The sequence below is a fragment of the Arachis ipaensis genome, chromosome B03, assembly GCF_000816755.2.
Source record: "Arachis ipaensis cultivar K30076 chromosome B03, Araip1.1, whole genome shotgun sequence".
Taxonomy (NCBI): Eukaryota; Viridiplantae; Streptophyta; class Magnoliopsida; order Fabales; family Fabaceae; genus Arachis; species Arachis ipaensis.
Window position 1 is genome coordinate 44,604,737 of NC_029787.2, and position 6,308 is coordinate 44,611,044.

Below are 6,308 nucleotides of genomic sequence, written 5' to 3' on the forward strand. Positions count from 1 at the left end.
TTGAATTTAGTGAGGAGAGAGAAAAACAATAAGATAGTACAAGATTTAAAATTTTTAGATCTAATGCTCCAAAAAAAGGAGGGGGAGGGAAAAAAAAAACCAAGGAACACCAAACTTAAAAATTTTAAGATCAAGACACAAGGAAAACTTAAGAACACTTTGAAGATTCACAAGAACACGAGAACACAAAGGAAGAACACCAAACTTAAAATTTTTAGAAAACCAAAATAAATTTTCGAAAAACACAGAAAAATCAACCAGAAAATACCAAACTTAAAGTTTGGCACAGGATTTAATAGAAAAATTATTTTTTTGAAAAAGATTTTTAAAAGAAAATAAGAATTCTAAGATTCTAACACAACAATAAAAAGAGACTCTAAACAAAAAGAGAATTTTTTCCTAATCTAAGCAACAAAATAAACCGTTAGTTGTCCAAACTCGAACAATCCCCGGCAACGGCGCCAAAAACTCTAAAAACTAATGAAAATAGACTAAAAACTAACTAAAACATACTCAAAACTATATGAAATTAACCCCAAAAAGCGTATAAAATATCCGCTCATCAGAGGTCAGACATGATTAAAAGCTCAAAGAGTTATTTTCCTAGTCATATGCTTGTGGTATGAATGTGTCAAGTAATCCTTGAGACAGAACACTAAGAGTCGAGATCAAATGCAATTAACAGAGTATGCCAAAGGCTTTGAGCACCACTGTCTGGGGGTAACTGAAAAAAAAAATCAGAACTTCAAGAGAGTTTCCCAGTTAAGTGCTTGTGGTGTTTTTGTGTCCAGTAAAGCTTGAGACAAAATATTTAAAGTCACGGCTAGGCTCAAGGTGCAAAGCACCAAAGAAAAGAGAATTAAAGGATATTTACTGTGTTCAAGGATTAAATTGAAGTATAAAGATTAGAGAATTCATAATAGTATGCGGATTCTAATTTCGAATGATAGTGACATTCCTCTGATTCAAAGGAGAGTGAGATGGCAAAACTATTCAGTATTGCAATAGATAAGCCCCACTTCAAGAAGAGACATGAGCCTGATTGAACTCTCACTCCTCATGCAAATTCACATCTTAAATATGTATTAGTTCTGGTTGCTTGAGGACAAGCAACAATTCAAGTTTGGTGTTGTGATGCGTGAGCATCTCTTCTATCTTTTTCTAGTGAATTTGCATTTGAATTGTTAAGTTTAATCAAGATTTAAATATCTTTTAGCCACTATGAATGCTACTTTGAGTTGTGTGCAATTCTGTTTATTTCAGGTAGCATTTTGGGCGAATTTGACAGAGTTTGCGTAAAAAAACGAAGCCACAGCAGAATAAGGAGGTGAAGCCAAACTTGGACTCTCCAAGTTTGGCGCCAGGAGCACTACACAAGCCCCATTGCTTTCGGCAGTTAAGCCAAACTTGAGATACCTCAAGTTTGGCACCACACTCAAAACTCCAAGGAATGCACACGGATGATTTTACCTCAAGTTTGGCGCCAGCAAAGAGAACTTTGAAGGATTGCATGCGGTTCATTTGAAGCCAAACTTGAGATATCTCAAGTTTGGCACCAACTAAGGAGATTTGAAGGAGTGCTTACGGACTTGATGAAGCCAAACTTGAGATACCTCAAGTTTGGCGCCAGCTAAGGAAACTTGAAAAATTGAATTCGAGTGTGTTGAAGCCAAACTTGGATTCTCCAAGTTTGGCGCCACCTTTGATAACTCAAGTGGTCCCCATTCGCTCTATGAAGGCTGCACAACTTATTTATTAAGTTTTGATTAAACCTTATTTTTATTTTTAAAATAGAAAAAGATATTATTTAGTTTTAGAAAATATAATTTACATTAATTATGATTAGATATAAAAGGAAAAAGAATCAGCTTTTCGGGCTCTTCTCTTCTCTTCTACCTCATTCTACAATTTACAGTTTTTCTGAATCATAGTTTTCTCTTTGAACCATGAGCAGCTAAACCTCCACTGTTAAGGTTAGGAGCTCTGTCTATTGTAGGGATTGATACTATTATTTTTCTATTTTAATTCATGTACTGATTTCAATTTCAAGAATTGTTTTCGTTCTTTATCTTATGAATTTGGGTGGAACGAAAGTATGACCCTTGTTCTAATTGAGTTCTTGTATAACTTGGAAAAGCTCTTTACTTGAACAACAGCTTGAAAATAATTTCTCCTAAATTTCTAATTATCTGGACTTAACGGGATACGTGACATATAATCCTCTTATATTTGGGTAATTAGGGTTTTTGTGGCATATAAACTAGAATTGAACTTCACCCTCTAATTGGAATTAAGTGACCAAGGAATTGGTGATTGATGAAGGTTAGAGAAGACTAAAAAGGTCTAAGAAATTAGGGTTTAGTCACATATAGTTTGCCATGAATCGAATCTTGCATGATTAAAATAGTTAATAAGAAAAGTCAATCCGGAAGATAGATATCTCTGAAGCCTTAACTATTTCTCCATATATACTTCACAACTTGTTTACTGCTTGTTTTCTGATTCTCTGAATTACTGTTTGATGCATTTGAACTCTCAACACTCTTTTCTATTTGTCTAACTAAGTGAATCACTTAACCATTGTTGCTTAGTCCATCAATCCTCGTGGGATCGACCCTCACTCACCTGAGGTATTACTTGGTACGACCTGATGCACTTGCCGGTTAGTTTGTGGTATTCAAATTCCGCACCAGCATGCATCATATTGATAGCATGAAATTAGATTTCTATGCTTAACTCATCAGCAAGTGCACTGAGTCGCATCAAGTAATACCACGGTGAGTGGGTTATCGTTCTCACAAGGATTAATGGATTAAGCAAACAATGATTAATTGATTATTCTAGTTAGACGACCCGAGATTTGAATACTTCGTTTATTATATTAGGGGTTTGTTACTTGTGACAACCAAATTTTTGCATGAGAGGATTATTGTTGGTTTAGAAACTATACTTGCAACGAGAATTTATTGTGAAATTCTAAACCGTCAATTTTTCCTTCATCAAAATGGTGCCGTTGCCGAGAAATTGCAAATGTACGCTTGTTATTGGTTATTGTATATATGTGAATATTGTGAATATGTTTGCCTTTGTTAGTTTTGGCTAGTTTTAGGATTTAGTTTTCTTGTTTCTTATTAGATTTTGTTTTCATTTGCTTTTGCTATCATGAATTCTCATCCATTTGGCTATGAGTGTGGTTACAATTATGTTGTAGGAAATGGAAGCTTCAATGAGAATATGCATCAAGGATGGAACAATCAAAGGTGGGAGGAGCCTCAAGCTTATGGACAACCTTCTTGGCAACAACCTCCTCCGGTCTCTTATAGGTATAATTCCACTCCTAATGCATATCAATCTAATAGCTATGATGGACCTCCTTGTAGTTACCAACAAGCCCCACCATATGCTTATGAATCTTATCCTCAACATAACCCTCAACCATACTCACAAGCCTTTTTTTACTAAACACCTTCATATGACCCTAATCCTTACCCACCATACCAACAACCATATGAGCCGTATGAACCACATAGAGAGCCACCACCGTTTCAACCCCAACACTTCCAAGAACCACCTCCTCCATACTATTACCAAGATGAACCACCTCTAATGTATGCAAACTCTCACCCACAAGATGAATTCAACTTTCAACCATAACCCTTTATGGAAGAATATTCATGTCCATCAATCCAAGAGTAACATAATCTTGCTTATGCTTGCAAGTTGGAACAAGAATCAAGAGATCACCTCAAGGAAACAATGGACCGGCTTTAAGCAACCATGGAGTGTGTTGTGCAACAAGTAGAAAAATTAGAGAGTGTTGAACCACCACAACCCTACCAAGAAGAACCACCTTCCTATTATGAACCCTTCCTCCAAAATAATGAACCCTCCTATCCACCCCAAGCCCCAATGGATGATTCTCTCACTTTGCTACTTCAAGAACAAAGAGAAATGCAAAGGGAGGCACTAGAATTCGTGGTCGCCTTGAATAAGGTGGTAAACCGATTAGCCACCCAATGCCTGAGCACTCAAGGAACTCCCATGGCCACATGTGGAGAATCGGTTGAAGAGCATAGCATGATGGAGAGATTGAAAACTTCGGTGGAAAATGAAGATTGTTGCTTTGTGTTGGAACAATTGGAGGAACCTATGATTGATGAAGACAAGGAAGAAGTGGTTGAAGATTTAGGAGATGCGGAGTCTCTATGGGAATCTAAGGTCATAGAAAATCCCTCCAACAAGATTGAAGTTGGTGTTGAGGAGGAAAGTGCACATCCTCCAAAGCATATCCCGTATGAAGAATTGGATGGGATAGAGCAAGAATTAAGTTCCCTTGGAATTGAAGATCAAGCATCAAATCTTCTTGGTGAAAAAGATAGAATTGATGAACAAAGGATTGAAATTGAGAAATCTTGTGAAGAGGTGGAGATCCTTAGAAAAAGGAGGATGGGATACGCTTTGTTAAGATCCTTGGAAGCTTCTTTGCCTAGGTTGTCATCTACTTCTACATTTGAGTTGGTGAAATTCATCTCTATTAGCTTTATTATTCCACTCGAATATAGCTTGTTTAAAATGGATGGTCAACTTAGAAACTTTGTGGGATGAAGCATAAGAGAAGGATGTTTCATGGTTGGGGTTGCAAGGCAAGGCGCATTATGGTTGATACTTCAAAGATTAAATACAAGGGTTGGACCAGTGCTCAAATAGGTGGGTCTAGATTTTGTAAACTGTCTTTTGGGACTTTTGGGGATTTATCTTGTATATATGTATATATGCTCTGGCCGGTTTTAACTTCGTGAGCCGGGTCAGAAGCTTTGTTATCTGTATCTTGGAACTCTTTTTGTATATATTCATGTTTAGTTTACTCTCATCTTGTTTCATTTACGTTAATGCTTTCGGAGGTGCTGCGCTTTTCCATTTAACGTTTTGTTTAGCTTTCCTTCAAAGGCTCCTAGATAAATCTTCATTTCAACTATATTATATATAAGATTTTATTTTTAGAGGTCGTAGCGCCTCGCCACCTCTGTTTTACATCCTAGGTGTAAATATTTGTGTGGTAGGGTGTTACAAAAACAAGTTAATATATTCTACTAGAAATGTGAATTTAATTGTGTTTTGACTAATGAGCTGTGGTTTGAGGTTGGTTGAATTTGACAAGTAGCAGAGGTAGATCTAGTGGGTCTCGTAGTCGTGGTAGAGGGAGCGCTTCCACCGAATCCACAGGGACTGCTCAGTCATTGTCCTCTACCCCAACTACCCTGTTGACCTCTGTGACATCACAGTGGCGCTGATGATTCCAGTGGCATTGCCGCTGGTGGGACACCGACGTCAGAACCTACTCCGCCGCCTTAGTAGGAGACCCCAACGACGACAACGACGATTACAGGGATCTATAGGGTTTAGAAATTTATTTTTTTGTCTACTTTATTATATTCTACTTTTGTGACATTTTATTATATCCAGACCATTTATTTTTAATAAAATAATTTGTTCATTTATGATAATTTTAGATTTCTGCTAATTAACAATTTTGGTAACAAGAGTTTTAATTTGACTAATAATTATGGGTTAACTGCGCCAAAAAATAAAATAAAAAACTAAAAATAACTACCAATGGATTTATAGGCAGATAAATTCGACAGTAACTTGGTGCCTAAACATGTGAAGTGGCACCAAAGTTACCGTCGGATTAATCCGACAATAATCATTAACTCAATCTCGACAAATCTATTGAAAAAATTGACATAAAATCCATGGTAATTAGCGTCAGACGAAAATAATCCGTCGGTAAACACTTTCTGGCGCCATTTATACCGTCAACTCTAGGACGATGATAAATTCATTGGTATTCAACGTTTTCTTGTAGTGTGTAGCTATCCCCACCACCAAAGTTTCTATAAATCCAACTTGTTCTTTCTCAGTGTGACCGAGTAGATTGAGAGATTATGAAGCTCAGTAATAATAGTGAGTGAGAGTGGTGTTAGTGAGAGAGAGCAGTGCTTTGATAAGAAAAAATGATAAAGTAAAGATATTAATATATATTTTGTTTATTTACAGGGATGGGACACTGAGACATGGATACAAACACAAAATCATGTTTGTCAGATAAAACATGGATAGAGACATTATGTCCAGAGATACTGAATTAGTGTATTTTATGTCCATCCTGACGAGAAGGGCATAGAGACACTATCAAGGGACAAAACTTATTTTTTATTTTTTCTTTTATTATTTTTGTTAATTTTTTATAATTATATTTATTATTATTATATTTTTCTTCTCAAATTTTTTTAATAAAAAAATAGAAT